The sequence below is a fragment of the Rhineura floridana genome, chromosome 3 (assembly GCF_030035675.1).
Source record: "Rhineura floridana isolate rRhiFlo1 chromosome 3, rRhiFlo1.hap2, whole genome shotgun sequence".
In the NCBI taxonomy this organism is placed as follows: domain Eukaryota; kingdom Metazoa; phylum Chordata; class Lepidosauria; order Squamata; family Rhineuridae; genus Rhineura; species Rhineura floridana.
The window spans coordinates 83,135,600-83,151,666 of NC_084482.1; the positions used below are offsets into that span (position 1 = coordinate 83,135,600).

General features: G+C 41.3%; 1 protein-coding gene across 1 annotated transcript in view; it reads left to right on the forward strand.

The window, feature by feature from the left end:
* The window catches only part of LOC133380133 (teneurin-2-like), a 314,775-nt gene that overhangs the window by 126,668 nt on the left and 172,040 nt on the right, over nt 1–16,067 (forward strand). The gene's annotated exons all lie outside the window — the stretch shown is intronic.

Consider the following 16,067-nt stretch of genomic DNA (forward strand, 5'->3'; position numbering starts at 1 on the left):
GACCCTGATGCGTCCAAATGCACTTGGAGTTCGGCCTCCAGGGACGATCTCGCCTCTAAAAGGAAACCCCATTAAATTCCTGCAAAAAGGCAGAGCAAACTGTCAAATCTGCCTTAAGTGCAGCAGAAACCATAATATGATGTGAGGGCCTGGACAAACCAGGGATAGTATCATATACCCATCTCAAGAAAGCGTGCCCAGCTGCAACCACCCTGCACACAAAGTTCAACGAACCCACTAGCTCCTGAAGGGTAAACAGGGTTACCTTCCTGGAGGCCATAACACGTGATATCTTCTCCTGCAGCAGCTTCAGTTTGGCAAGCAGGAGCCTACAGCATTGGGCCAAAGTATGTGTTTCAATTCTCAGGAAGGTGAGAATAGAGGATGGGCCTTCCGTTTCCCCCCCACCAGTGGAACTCCAAGCTCCCCTGACAAGTCCGCAAAGTGATCTATAAGATCCCTGCATTCATCCGTGTTAGCCCGGGCCGCAAATAGAAAGTCATCTAAATAATGAACCACAGAACGTGAGTCTGACTGCCTCCTTACTGCCCACTCCAGAAAAGAGCTAAAAGGCTCGAAAACCGAGCATGAGATTGAGCAGCCCATTCGTAATGCATGATCCACATAAAATTTGTCCGCAAAAGCAAATCCCAACAAATCAAAATCCTTGGGATGGACAGGAAGGAGGCAGAATGTGGATTTTATATCGCACTTTCCCATGAGGGTGCCAATTCCGCAACTCCTAGCCATGCGTACCACACAGTCAAAAGACGTGTAGCTCACCGAACATAGGTGCTGCGGAATAAAATCATTAACTGACTGGCCCTGTGGATAAGTGAGGTGATGGATAAGGCGGAACTCGCCTGGTGTTTTCTTGGGCACAATGCCCAGCGGGGAAACCCTAAGGGAAGTGGTGGGCAATGAAGAAAAAGGGCCCCAAATCCTACCCGTGTCCCTCTCTTTATTAATCTTTTCCTGGACAACCTGCTCTATGCCCAAGACTGACTTAAGGTTCTTGGACCGGAAAGCACGCCTAGGCCCTGCGTAAGGGATCCGAAAACCAACTGTGAAGCCCTCCAACAAAAACTGAGCCTCTTGAACTAAGGTGTAAAAACGCAGTAATTCCAGTAATTTACCTGGGCTGGGGCCCTTTACCTTGAGCTGCCCCAGGAGGTCCATGTTTCCTGGGACTGGAGGGATCCCTGTTCCCCCCTAAAGAGCCAGCTCCTGGGGCAAGCTAAAACTGATTCTAATCAAATTCAGTAGAACAGGAAAGCATAGAAACTGACAAAACTGGCAGGAAAAGATTTATGAATCTTTCCTTTTAGTGCTTAAGGCTCTGTTTTGTATAAAGATAAGACTGCTGTCCCTTCAATAGGAGCATGAGTGAACAGTTCAGCTCTGCCTTTCTGTCCTCTTCATGCTCTGGTTCTCAGGACAACACTTATCTCCAGAGAAAATGCAGCTCAAAGCATTAGAGATGTCTAGTACAAGTGGAAGCCATATTGATGGTTATTGCTTTTAAAAGAAGCATGCTCAGATCTGCTCACTGCGCCCTCAAGAGATAGCAATGTTTATTTTCTAGAGAGTATTGAAAACATTCAGTTGGATGTTTCATTCTACTGAAGGCTCATTTTGTTCTGATTCTGAATAGTGTTGACTTTTTTTATAATTGGGATCTTAATTAAAGCTTAGGAAAATTCTTTTAACAGTACATACAGACTTATTTAACTTTGAAAATAATATTTTACAAGTTTTTTGGGGTGAGGCTTAATAAAAATATAAACAAAATACACCATGCTCAAATTAGGCTTGGGTGCAGTTGTATGTATCTTTCCAATAGCAAATTTATTTTAAGCAAGAGAAGCCTCAGGGGGTTATACGTTGAAGGAAATTATGGGGATGGTCCCCTTAACTCTTTCCCCTCTGGATAATTTATTATCAATACCCTTCCCCAACTGTTCTCAATCCATAGAGGAAAATATATGCTAATTGCTTCTTTTGGGGTTTTTTTTTTAAGAGTTGGTTTCAGCCTGAAAATGTCTTCTTGAATTTTCTTGGGTAGTACATGAGGGAACTACTCTTCCTCTCTCTTTATGTCCTAGAAGCTTCTTAGAATCATAGAATAGTAGAGTTGGAAGGTGCCTATAAGGCCATAGAGCAGCCTTTCCCAACCAGTGTGCCTCCAGATGTTATTGGACCACAACTCCCATCAGCCTCAGCCAGCATTGCCAATGGTCAGGAAAGATGGGAATTGTAGTCCAGCAACATCCCAGTCTGGATGTGGTTCCACAAAATGGTGCCCGCCACACCACAGCCTTGTGCTCTCCAAAATGGTGTCCCTCTAGTCAGCAGAAGTACGCCAAAGTGCAGGCTCTTCACCAGGCACCAAAAATTGAAGAGGGTGAGGGGTAGGTAGTGCGGGCTTAAATAGGCTCGGCCGCCCCACCCCCTCAGCGTGCCGTGACCGCACTACGCCAGTCCTGGCATGCTTGCCCTCCTCCATAATGGCAGCTCAGGATTCAGCCTGGGCCGCAAAGCACGCCCCGCGACCCGGTACTTCCCAAGTGTGGAGCGGGATTCTTAGTAAGTCTGGTCTTTACCTCCTGCAAAGCAGAAAACATGCCTAAGTCTCTTTGCAAAGTGTTCACATGTGCCTTTGGTGGGGAGAGGGGGGTTCTTTAACATTCACTCACACTTATGACACAGCAGTATTTGCAGAGAATAGCTTCTAGTGAGTACTTTATCTCAGGTCAACTCGCCAAAGGAAAGATGCATGCTCGTTACTAGGCAGGGGAAACTACAGAGATTCCAAGGACTATTAGAAAATAAGACAGAAGCAATAAAAGTGTACTAAAGGACAGGGGGAAACAGAAGCTTCTTAGGACCCTCAACATTTCTGTTCCCTGGTGTTCAAACAACTCATTTATAGATCGCAGCTCTGACTTCACGCATTGGCTAATAACACTGACTGGCAGGAGCAGCCGGGCTGGCAAATTTCACAGAAATTTTGCTCCATAACTTTCTTTCTAGGAGGGACAGAGACTTAGGCTGCATTCAAACAGTAGTTTATTCTATTTTCCTGACACTTCCTTACCTGATTTCTACAATTCTACAAATTTCTACATTTTATTTGACCTTTCACATAAGGTAAAAGCCTCTTCTGGAAATCTGGTGGAAATATAGTGGACGCTTAATGCTCGAGGAAAATCCATTTGCAACCCAGAAAACCACAAGAGTAAAGTTACAAAAGTTGGGGCAATATACCAGAATACAGTTCTTTCCCACTGTTTTCATAAGGGAATCATGGGGGAACAGAAGTGTGCATGTGCTGAAAGAGTTGGGGAGTAGCGACATATATAATGATGTTCATTGTTGTGTCATACCAACTTAGGGTTGCCAGATCAGAAGCATCCCAACCCCTGAGATTTCAGGGCTCGGCCCTAGTGATGTCATGGGATGGGCTCTAATGATGTCATTAAGCATGATACATTAAGCATTAACCATAGTTGGTTGGAGCATACCATTAAAACAAAAACATATCTCTGATGGGAAATTAAAATAGAAGCTAAAGGATGGTGTTCCCAGGTCCATCTGAAGTGACACAATCATTCCTTCTCACCTGCTTGAGACCCTGGGTAGGGAACATTTAGTCTAGCCTACTTGCTTCTGTCAAGAAGGGTTTAAGTGCCCTCAGGCAAGGCCAGTCAGCGGAAGACCATTGCAGGAAGAAGGGAGCCTAGTGTTGTGGAGATGTTAGATGGGAACACTTAGGAGTAAAGATGGATGCCCCTGAAGGCTGCAATTCTAAGCATACTTATTAAAGGACTAAACCCCATAGAACTCAACATGACTTACTTCTGAGTAGATACGGTTAGGATTGTGCAGTTCCTAAGGCTTGACTAAAGATCCTCTGCAAAGATATCCATAGTAAGCAGGGTTAGCAGCTCCCTGCCTGGAATGTCCTGCCCCTGCCTTTTAACATGGCAGCTCCAAACCTTGTTACAGACTTGATCCTTCCTTGAGGTGAGAGGTTTGAGAAATGGATAAGAGTAAGAAGATTCTCTACCGTTTCCTGCCTATCCTGTGGGCTGCTATAAACTCACTTTGACAGCCAACCCAATTCCAGTGAGTAATAATTGACAGAAAGAAAACACACATGGTTTGATCTATCTTCACAGGCGGTAGATTGGGAACAACAACAATTGAAGCCACACTTCCCAGTATGTGAATTCTGTTTACCACTACTGGGCAAGAAACAAACCATCATGCAATCAACAAGGTGCATCATCAGTGGGTTTAAGAGGGTTGAGCTGAGTGCATGGAATGACTGTTGCTTCTACGGATGTAAGGGAGTGAAGTTAAGGGTAAATGAAATGCAAATAGAAAAGAAAAAGAAAAGACAGTGATGACTTCCTAAATGCAATACCATACCACCCACAAGATTCCTATGAGTAAGGCTGAAAACTTAGCATCGCACAGCTGGTCAGGTTTCCTAACCAAAAACCAAAACTAAAAGAATCCTGGCAGCCAGTCAGCCAAGGTCACCTTCCCATGCAGCACAACCTGAACTAAGGGCTGTAGTTAGTTCAGAATGGTATGGCACGATTTCTGACATGAGTGAGACCCTGTCAGCACATCATACCTCTTCTCTGAAATCTTCACTGGTTGTCAATTTGCTACCACGCCACGGTGTGCTTGCCATGGTTCTGGTACCACATAGTACTTGTTCTGGTCTTGTAGGAAATCGATCCTTTAGCGTGGCAGAACCTACGCTTTGGAACTCCCTCTCTATTGACATTAGACAGGCACCTTAATTGTACTCTTTTCGGCACCTGCTAAAAACATTTTTGTTTAGGCAAGCCTACCCAGGCATGGAGAAGTTATTGTGTTTTTTATCTGTTTTTAACTCATTGTTGGTTTTATTTTTTAAAAGTTTTTAAATACCTGTCTTAAAGTGTTTCTGCCAACAATTTTATTGTTTTAATAACTTCTGTAAACCACTTTGAGCTTTTTCACAATAAGGTGGTATATAAATGTTGTAAATAAAATAAATAAATACATTTTGGAGTCACTGTGGCCCTTGGGTCCCCTTCCTTTTTTAGAACAAAGGAATCTGCCTTACACCGACTCAGGCCATTTGGGTCTCCAAGATTCCAGGCAATTGAGTTTTGGACCTTTGCATGCAAAGCATATGCCCTACCACTGAGCTACAGCCCTTCCCCATTTAAAAAAATAACTTTTGAAAATGTTCTTTTCAATTCACTAATGAATGCACAACATCCCTAGGGCAGATCCACACCATCCATTTAAAGCACATCCAACACACATTTGAGAGACATGAATTCCACCACAGAATCATGGGAACTGTAGTTTGTTAAGGGTGGTGGGAACTATAACTGTGAGGGGAAAACTACACTTCCCAGGATTCTTTAGGGGAAGTCATGCAGTTTAAATAAGAGTTGGATGTGCTTTAAATGTATTGTTTGGATCCACTAAATAAACTTTACCTGAACATAAATTGTTTTAATTAATTTTTTTAAATGGAAATCAGCTATAAAGTTTACTGGGTGACCATGGGCTACTCAGCATCTCTCTGCCTATTCTGCTCCTCAGTGTGAAAACAACAGAGGGGGACCATGGCCACTGCAAGGAAGAAGGGCACATTTAAAATGTAGAGGAAATAATAATGTACAACCATATTGTGAAATCAGATACTTAACGGGACATAGTATGAAGAAATATTTATATAAGCATGAATGTCAAAGAAGTTTATTGTTTACACAACCTGTAAAGCTAGTAATAGTGCAATTCTATACATGTTTGCTCAGAAGAAAGTACCAATGTATTCAATGGGGCTTAGTCAAACAGGGAAGCATGCACAGGACTGCAACCTGAAGTGGTAAGGAACTTCCCTCACCCAACCCAAAATTCAGAATCATGCCACTTTAAGCTGTTTTGCAACTTTTTAATACTTGTTTTCATGATTATTGGATTTTAAATGGATTTGTTTCTTCTTGTGAGCTGCCTTGGTTTGTAATCGCCAACCCTATGTGACAAGTTTGTTTGAAGACTCCATATACACAGAAACATTGGAGATAAAAAAACATGCACCCCATATAATAATTTATTGTCACAACCAGCTGGTCATTGCAGAACATGTTTTTTTAAAAATAAAATCAGTATTAGTTTTCTACCAAAAAAAAGCAGTGATACCTAAGTAAGCCCTGCCTAATTGCTTAAAAAATAGGGAAAGATTTACAACACAAACACAATCCTTTGCTATTGAATTCAATGGGATTTACTCCCGATATGTAGGATTAGCATTGCAGTTTTACTCCCAGAAAAGATGATATATTGGAAAGGTTTTCAAAACAGGCTGTGAATTAGACAAATAAACTGGCCTCTTCAACAGCCCAGGAAAATTTAAACTTGTTTGACTCCTCATAATGAGAAAAGCATAACACATTGTAATGGCATCATAAGCTGCATGTACACCTTTTAAGCATTTCTGTTCAAAAATTATTTGAAAGATAAAAAGTACAATACACTATTTTTATAAGTAATTAAAATACCCTGCAAGTACATTTTTATGATAATCATAACTGAAATTGTTTACAGGACATGCCTACCAAGATCCTGCTGTGATCTTTTGTTCTAGATCTCCTACTTACAGAGAGAAAGGGACTTTGTCACTGCTTAAAGCTATAAACTTACTCAATTTATGAGATTTTCACACAAGCAGGAAAAAGCAAGAGTTTTCTGGACTTGCAGTGGGTTCTAGCTATTGCTAGGAGGTTAACAAATCCCTTGTCAATCACAAGCCAGACTTCATATATTGGCTACAAACCTAAAGGAACATGGTTAGAGCAGCCAACTATGAGCTCATTTTACAGAAGTTGCAGGGGTGTGTGTGACATTTTGGTGTATATCTCTTGAACCAGACCACCTAGGAAGTTAATTTTTTAAGAGTAATTAAACCTAAGAGTCCAGGGGTTGGGGTTACTCACCTGGAGAGGACCCCAAAAATCTAGAGTCTCCAGGTGAAAACCGGAGACCTGGCAATGCTAAACCACACTCATTGGTATGAATAAAATTTAATGCAGCATGGCTGTATATCTGTCAAAAAGCCATAATTCTATCATGCAACAGGTACTATAGCGTGTAGTGTGCAAAATGTGAACATAAGTGAAGGAAGATTCTACCTCCACCAAAACCTCCAGTTTCTCCCTTCTCCTCCTTAGAAAAACAGCATAGATAATATTCAGTGTAGAATGCTACCAAGTGCTTTGTTTTTAATGCTTTAACTGTCATACTACTATATACAGGGGGGGAAGCATTTTGCTCAATGACAAAACATCCACATCAACTGAGCTGTCCCCCCCTTCTCCCCCATCCCCACTTTGTGTAACATCCAGCCTGATGCACAATTCTAGAGAATGCAAAAGTTTGCTCACTATTTTGTGACATTTTCATTGATTGGAAAAAGGGTATTGCCTGACTGTGGATTTTGGATGTTTTTTATCATATTAATGGCACTAATTCTCTCTATCTACAACCACTGTTTTGTGTGGGTTTGTACACTCTGTGTAGCAACCAGAGCTTGGAAGTAACTAGTTACAAGTAACGAATTACTTGTAATTCATTACTTTTTTGAGTAACGAGTGGGTAATTCCTTTACATTTTGATTGTAATAGAACTAGGAGTAATTTTACTACTTTTGTGGAATAATTGTAACGTTTCCAGAATTACTTTTGGGCATTACTTGGGGGGGGAGCAGGGGAAGTCTTCTGCTCCTCTGATTTGTGGATGAAAATCATGTGCCTCAAACTGGGCTTCTGTGCAGTGTCGCTCTTTCCTCATGCTCTGTGGATGGGTAGGAGGAGACAAGGGAGGAGGCAGAGAGTGAGACGGGGTGGAGTGGAGAAAACAATTATTTTAAAAAAACAGATAATGGTAGTGAAGAATGGCGTGGAGGGAAAAAGGATCCGGAGGTCAAGAACATGGATAAAGGAGGAGAAGGAGGCAGCAGCAGAATGGAGATAAAGAATCGTGGAGGTGAAAGATGACAACGTGTGTGTGTGTGTGTGTGTGTGTGTGAGAGAGAGAGAGAGAGAGAGAGAGAGAGAGAGAGAGAGAGAGAGAGAGAGAGAATACTGTGTTTGCACTTGGCACACAAAGCGGCCTCCACTACCCTCTCTGGCTATTGTGCTGCATTTGCAGCTTTTTAACTTTTTTGCATCTCAGGGGAAAATGTTTGCTTGAGTGAGTGCCCCTTAGTTGGTGGCAGGGCAAGGTCCGGGAGGTGGTTAAGTGAGAGAGATTATGCTGGCTGGTTGAGTGGGGGGTCCACTTGGTTTGACGTGCAAAGATCTGAATAGTGGCCTCAGCCTCCCTCCCCACCACCCTTACCAGCGGAGAGACCACCATTGCTATCTTATGAATAAAAATAATTATTCTACCACCTCTGTATGTGTTTGTTTATTTTAATGTTGTTTTAGGCTACTTAGATGTGCAGCAGCCAAGGCCAGCACCTTGTAGGCCTTTTTTTAAAGAAAAGTAACTGAAATGTAATTGTACTGATTACTTCGGAGGAAAAGTAAAGTAATCAGTTACTTTCAGAGCAATTGTAATTGTAACGGTAATTACTACTTTTGGGGGCCATGTAACTGTAACTTATTACTTTTTTAAAGTAATCTTCCAAGCTCTGGTAGCAACTGCTTAACATAGTAAACCAAAGTTACTGAGTGCACTGCAGAAATGTGATTTGATTCCACTATAAAATGAATGGTGACTTTTATACATATCAACTAAATTGTTTTTCCTTTATAATTCCTTCACATCAGGCAGAAATGCAGTTTGATTCCTCCTAGTTACTATGCCTCATTCTTATCAGAAATCTTATCAGTTTGAATTACATAATACAAATTTAATGTATAAAGTCTTGAACTAGTGGAGGATGTGTCTGCTAACCTAATAGAAGGGGAGGCAATTTTTGTAGATTCCTACTTCTTGCAGCAGCACCCGCCCTAAAATGGGATTGCAATTCAAGGGAATTGTAGCAATGCATGGCTATAGATCAGCCCAGAGTTATGCATGTGGAACAAATGTGTGCGGAAGCCCAGCCTACTGGGCTTACAGTGGGCTTACTTCCAACTAAAAGTGCATAGGACTGCACTGTTAAGACACTAATAACGTAAACTGCAAATCAACCACCAATTGTTTCATTAATACAGCTTAATCAGTGAACATTAAGCACAATGTAACCTGCTGCCTTTGTGGTTCAGACTTCCGTATTTATTCTCATGTTAAGATGATCATGAAAGAGTTTTGACAGTTTTACTGTACATCTTTTATTCAGAAATACTTCTTATCCTGAACCTGCTTCTTTGTTTGGAATCAGGAATATATTGATTAGCTGTGAGACTGCATGTAACTCATTGGTGGCTGAGGAGGGTATATACACTATGGAATTAGGACAGTTAAACACTGGAATCGATCAGCTCATTCTGCTGCCGCTGCTGCTGCAGGAGGAAGCAGTTTCTCTAAGCTATTAATTTTATTATTAGCACACCTGGAGACACAGTTTCCCTCAGGGAAAAGCAATTCAGTGTTGCTTGCTACAAAGACTAGTGGCATATGATCAATGAGGCAGATGGGGCTGTAAGCTTCCCTGGGATCCCTTTCATTTGAATTCAGGGTGGATAAAGGAATGTTGCCTTGATAACGTAAAGTTATAATCTCCTCCTCTACTTTTTCATTCCACCATTTTTTTTTACAATCAGTCCCTTATATAAAGAAAGAAATACTTATCAGTAAGGCCCTTATTAGGGAGTAAGTCCTATTGAACACAGTGTGACTTACTTCCAAGTGCCTAGGACTATGCTGCCTGTGACAGTGAATTTAACTCTTCATAGGTGACAATACTCCCTCTGTCACCTTTTCTCTCCTTCCCAAGGCAAAGGTGTTTCTTGGAAAGAAAAAGGCTCTTTTTTTGCCCTTTGAAGATCCTTGCGAGATGGTCTTATGTTTCACTGACTTCAAAGGGACATAGTCTCAAGAAAGAGTACACAGAAGAGATACAACTTTCTGTGAAGGGGTGGAAGTTTAAATAATTAGTGTTCTCTTGTATCATACCTCCTGCCATCAACCTTTCCATTCTATAAACAACTGCCCCCCTTCATGGGTAGGAGACTGTTGTTCTTTTCTTCTTTTTTCTTTTTGTGCTGCTTGGAATGTGCCTATGTATGCTTTTTGTATGAAAACCCCTTTGGAGCTTGCATAAAGTATATCTCATCTTGGGTGGTTGTGCTGGAGTGAAGGAAGGAGGTGCTAGTACAGTCGAAAGGGTGCCAGTGTGCTGTTTGTCACCCACTGTGGGGAAGGGAGAAATTGAACAACTACATGCCTTCAGTTCTCCTCACACTCTTCTTCCCTGGAATCCGTGTTTGTTATTGTTATTTTAGAATTAATGTCTTAAGCAGTTCTGTTTTAACTGTATTCTCATGTGTGTGCATAGATGGTTAACAGCCATTTGATTCCTTTCTTCAGCCATCTGTTGGTGGCAGGGGATTTGATTTCAGCACTTTTTGAAAGTAAAATTAATTTGTAATAATTCTACAATCATGGTAAAACAAATTGTTTTATGGGCTTTAGCAAACTAAGTTATAGAAAAATAATATTTTTCTGCTTAAACAAATTAAAAGATAGATCCTGAAATTAGTGCGGGTTTTTTTGTAGGGAGATATATTATAGCCATATAAATCTAACCTCATAGGCAAGCCTCTAATTATATTTGTAAGGAACTTTGGGGAATAAATGTGTTGTCTTAGGTCACAATAGAGAAACAGATAGCCAAGGCACAAATGATTTCAGCCCTAGAATCTGCTCTATGAGGTTAGAGACCTAACTAAGTGCCTCGCACGGAGAGAATACAGAAAGTGCCAATATGAAATGTATTGTGTGTCATAATCAAAAAGAAAGAAGTAATGTTGTAAATTTTAAGTAAACAACACAGATTAGATCAGGCTGCTCAAGTAATTCTCCATAGTATGTAGAGCAAAGTAGTGTGGATTATATTTGGAATTTTAAAAATGCATGTGCATGTTTAGGAGTATTATGCACCTTTACTTGGGAGTGTCATTTGCTGTTCTGCCTCAGGCAGCAAAATGTCTTAGGCCAGCCCTGATAGTGCAGTCTACTGCAATCAACATTTACACCAAGCATTTCGAAAGCATTTGCTGCTGAAAAAACTATAAATTTTAAGCTGAGATTCAGTTACAAATATTCTGATTCTCTCTAAAGTGCTACTGATATACTGATTTTACAAATGATTTTATTACTGAAGTGAAAATAAAATCCATATTGTTTGTGTTATTTTCAAACTAGCGTGGGCCTAGTTGTGCCTTAGTGGAAGAAGTGTCACTATAACAAAATATTTCTTTTTAGTTATATTTGGTTACCTTTAATACTTTCTCTAAAACATTTACTGGTGTAAATCACTCCAGTTATCCCAATGATAGTTGCCTGGCCCACAAGTAAGAGATCTAAATGGGGTTTTACTGAAATTTTGTATTACTTCCATATAAAAGTGCTTTGGCCACACCTCTACATGCCATTTCAGGATTACTGCTGCGCCAAATGTTTATTATGAAAATGAAGCATTTAATATTTCTAAATATTGTAATGCGCACACCAGTCTCTGAGTGACGAGAGGATTAAGTTGTGCACTATTTATCCAGAGTTCATTTTCCTTAGAACAATATTGTTTCTCTGATATAGGTAGTAGCTGAGCTGATAACCATCAGCTAGCACAGGATATTTCCAGGCAAATCTTATCAAACCAGTTCCCATACAATTGCTAATCCTGGATCTTTTACAGTCAAAGCCAGTGGGTTAGAAGAGACCCTGCAAATTCACTCATGCAAAGCGCTGCCAGAACCATCCCAAACCCTGAGATTTCAGGGTTGGGCCCTGGTGGTGTCACGGGGCAGGCCCTACTGATGTCATTAAGCATCAATCACAGTTGCTTGGAGCATACTGTTCAAACAAAAACATTTATCTGTGAAGAACTGAAGATAAAAGTCTTAGCTAAAAGATGGTGTTCCCAGGTTAAGCTGAAGTGATATAATAATTGCTTCTCAGCTGCTTAGGGAGCCTAGGTAGGAAAAAAAAATATTCTAGCCTACTTGCTTCTGGCAAGAAGAGTTTAACTGACCTCAGGACAGGACAGTCACCAGAAGGCCATTGCAGGAAGAAGGGTGCCTAGTGTTGTGGAGATGTTAGAGGGAGCGCTCAGGAGTAAAGATACATGCCCCTGAAGGCTGCAATTCTAAACATACATACGAAGGGCCTAAGCCCCAAAGAACTCAACAGGACTTACTTCTGAGTAGATATTGTTAGGATTGTGCTGTTTGTAAGGCTTGACTAGGGATCTATATCCAATATCCAAGCAGGGTTGGCTGCCTGGAATGCCCTGCCCCTGCCTTTAAACTGGCTGCTCCAAACCTCTTTGAAGATTTGACCCTTCACTGCAGAGAGAGGTTTGAGAAATGATTAAGAGTAAGAAGATTCTCTACCCTGTGGGCTGCTACAGACTCACTTTGACAGCCAACCCAAGTCCAATGAATAATAATTAACAAGGAGAAAACACACATGGCTTGGTCTACCTTAACAGGAAGTAGCTTGGGAACAACAACAATTGCAGCCACACTTCCCAGTATGTGAATTCTCTTTTATTGCTATTGGGCAAGAAACCAATTGTCATGCAAACAACCAGTTGCATCATCAGTGGGTTTAAGGTTTAATGGGATTGAGCTGAAGGCATGGAACCAATGCTGATGCTTCTATGGATGTAAGGTAGTGAAGTTAAGGGTAAATGCAGAGCTTGGAAAAGTTACTTTTTTGAACTACAACTCCCATCAGCCCCAGCCAGCATGTAGTTCAAAAAAGTAACTTTTCCAAGCTCTGGGTAAATGAAATGCAAATAGAAAAAGAAAAACAAAAGACAGTGATGGTTTCTTAAATGCAATACCATACCAACCACAACAAGATTCCTATGCATAAGACAGAAAACTCAGCTTCCCATTACCAGTCAGGATTCCTAACCAAAAATAAAAAAATGCAGTCAGCCAATCAGCCAAAGTTACAGAAATTCCCATGAAGCAGAAGCTGATCTGGGGACTGTAGCTACTCTTGAATGCTGTGGTATGATTGCTGACATGAGTGACATCAGCACATAATACCTGTGTTCTGAAATCTTTACTGGTTGCTGATTTGATACCAAGCCAAGTTCAAGGTGTGCCTTCCATGTTATGGGAACCATATAGTTTTGCTCTTGTAAGAAATCAATCCTTTAGTGTGGCAGCACCTACGCTTTGGAACTCCCTGCCTATTGACATTAGGCAGACACCTTCATTGTACTCTTTTCGAAACCTGCTAAAAACATTTTTATTTAGGCAAGCCTACCCAGGCATGTAGAAGCTATGGGATTCCCCCCTGTTTTTAGCACTGACTCTCCAGGAGGTGGCCTCAGTGGCTAGGAGTGCCTTTCACTGGCTTTGCTGATAAGACAGCTGCAGCCGTTTCTGGACCGGAATAGCCTTACCACTGTTGTCCATGCACTGGTAACCTCTAGGCTTGATTACTGTAATGCACTCTATGTTGGGCTGCCCTTGAGGTTGGTCCGGAAGTTGCAGCTGGTGCAAAATGCAGTGGCAAGACTGCTCACTGGGGCAGGGTATCACCAACATATTACTCTGCTGCTGAAAGAATTGCACTGGCTGCCCATTTGCTACCAGGCCAAGTTCAAGGTTATAGACTTGGTGTACAAAGTCCTATACAGCTTGGGACCAGGATACCTGAAAGACCGTCTTATCCCTTATATACCCAGACTATCACTGTGCTCTGCAGGTGAAGACCTCCTGCAGATACCATCTTATCAGGAGGTTCATTCTGCTTAATATAGGAAACAGACCTTTAGTGTAGCGGCACCTACTCTGTGGAATTCCCTCCCCTTCAATATTGGACAGGCACCATCTCCATTATCTTTTTGGTTCCTATTGAAGACCTTCCTCTTTCAACAAGCCTTTTAAGTTGAGACCTTATCCCAATCTGGGTCTGTTGGAATTGCTTTTTAATCTTTTTTAAAAACAATATGCTGTTACCTTTTTTTAAAGATGTCTCAAAAGCTTTTTAAAAATGTTTTTAAAGATGTTTTGTTTTAATGTATTTTAAAGTCTGTTTTTATTATATTTTAAAGTGTTTTTAGTGCTTTTGTTTGCTGCCCTGGGCTCCTGCTGGGAGGAAGGGCAGGATAGAAATCAAATAATAAATAAATAAATAATGGTATTTAGATATCCTGCACACAGAGAGAAATAGAGTTTTGCTACTGTTGAAAGCTATAAACTTACTCAGTTTATGAGATTTTCAGACAAACAGGAAAAAAACAACAGGTTTGCGGCCATGTCATGGGTTCTAGCTATTACCTGGAGATCAACAAATCCCTTTGTCAGTCACAACCCTGACTTCACTTATTGGCTACAAACCTTAAGGGGGGGGTTAGAGCAACCAGCTGTGAGCTCAATTAACAGAAGTTGAGGAGGGCAGCTGACATTTTGCTGTATATCTCTTGAACCAGACCACCTAGAGACTTTTTTTAAAATGAAAGCTGAGCACCCGGAGATTGAGGTAACTCACCAGGGGACTCGGAGCGGACCCCAAAAATCCAGAGTATCTGGGTGAAAACTGGGGACTGGAAACCCTACTCATATCCATTACCACCATCACTCATATCCATTACCACCACCACCAAAACCATAACACTATTATCTGAACTCCTTACACACCCACCTTCTCACTGTTTTTCATAAGTCTAATCTAACAGCAGTTATAAATCCTTTTTAAGTGGAGGCACCGAGGACAATTGCCCCAGACCACACACATGGAGGAGGCCACATCAACACTGGCATTGCTGTTAACTTTCTTTTTCTTTTTTCATACTACTATAAACCTAATGGGAAAGCTCACAAAACAAACTCTACTATGTCGTTATAGTGTCCTTTTTGCCATGACAGCATGAGCAATTGATGGTTGTAGCCACTAACAGCAGCAGCCCAGCCATAGCCAGGCTTTCTAGAGTGCCATCTAGGCTGTCAGCTGACCACACTGCCAGATTCTGATTGGGCAGCAGACTCAGAAAAAGAGGTGAGGTGAGAGTGAACAGTTCTTTCTAATTAGATCCTCCAAATAGAGGGAAGAGAGAAACCCACCTAGAACTGTTTTCACTCTTCTTTCTGCTCATGTTATCTAGTTGTGAAAGAGAGAGACCATTTTCTTCTGCTACTCTCCACAGACTGCTAACTAGGCTTGCCAGGTCTCCAGTTTTCACCCAGAGACTCTGGCTTTTGGGAGTCCTCTGCAGATGACTTACCTTAATCTCCAGACTCTTAGTTTTCATTTTTTAAAAATTAAGTTTCTAGGTGGTCTGGTTCAAAAGATATAAACCAAAATGTCAGCCACTACCCCACAACTTCTGGGAGTACCAGCTGCTCTAATCCCTGCCCTTTCAGGTTTGTAACCAATAAGTGAAGGCAGGGTTGTGATTGACAAGATTTGTTTACCTCCCCCCCCAGGCAATACCTAAACCCCATTTCAAGTTCTGAGAACAGTTTCCTTTTCCTGCTTGTCTCACATCAGGAATTCAGTAAATATATAGCTTTCAGCAGCATGAAGAGTACTTTCTCTGTACTTGCTTCTGTGTAAACATGCATAAGATTGCACTACAACAGAAGGCCACAGCAGGATCTTGGTGGGCATACACAGAAAACATTCTGAGTTATAATTATAATAAAAGTGTACAGGCAGGGTTTTTTAATTACTTGCAAAAATGGCACATTATAAATTTTATCTTTCAAATAATTTTTGAACAGAAGTTTTAAAAAGTGTACATGCTGCAGCTACGTGCGCATCCCTGCCATCAACCAAGATGGCAGCAAGGGCATCAGCACCCTAAGGAAACCTCAGCCACCATCTTGGTTAATGGGAGCCTGGCAAGCACAGCCCAAGCA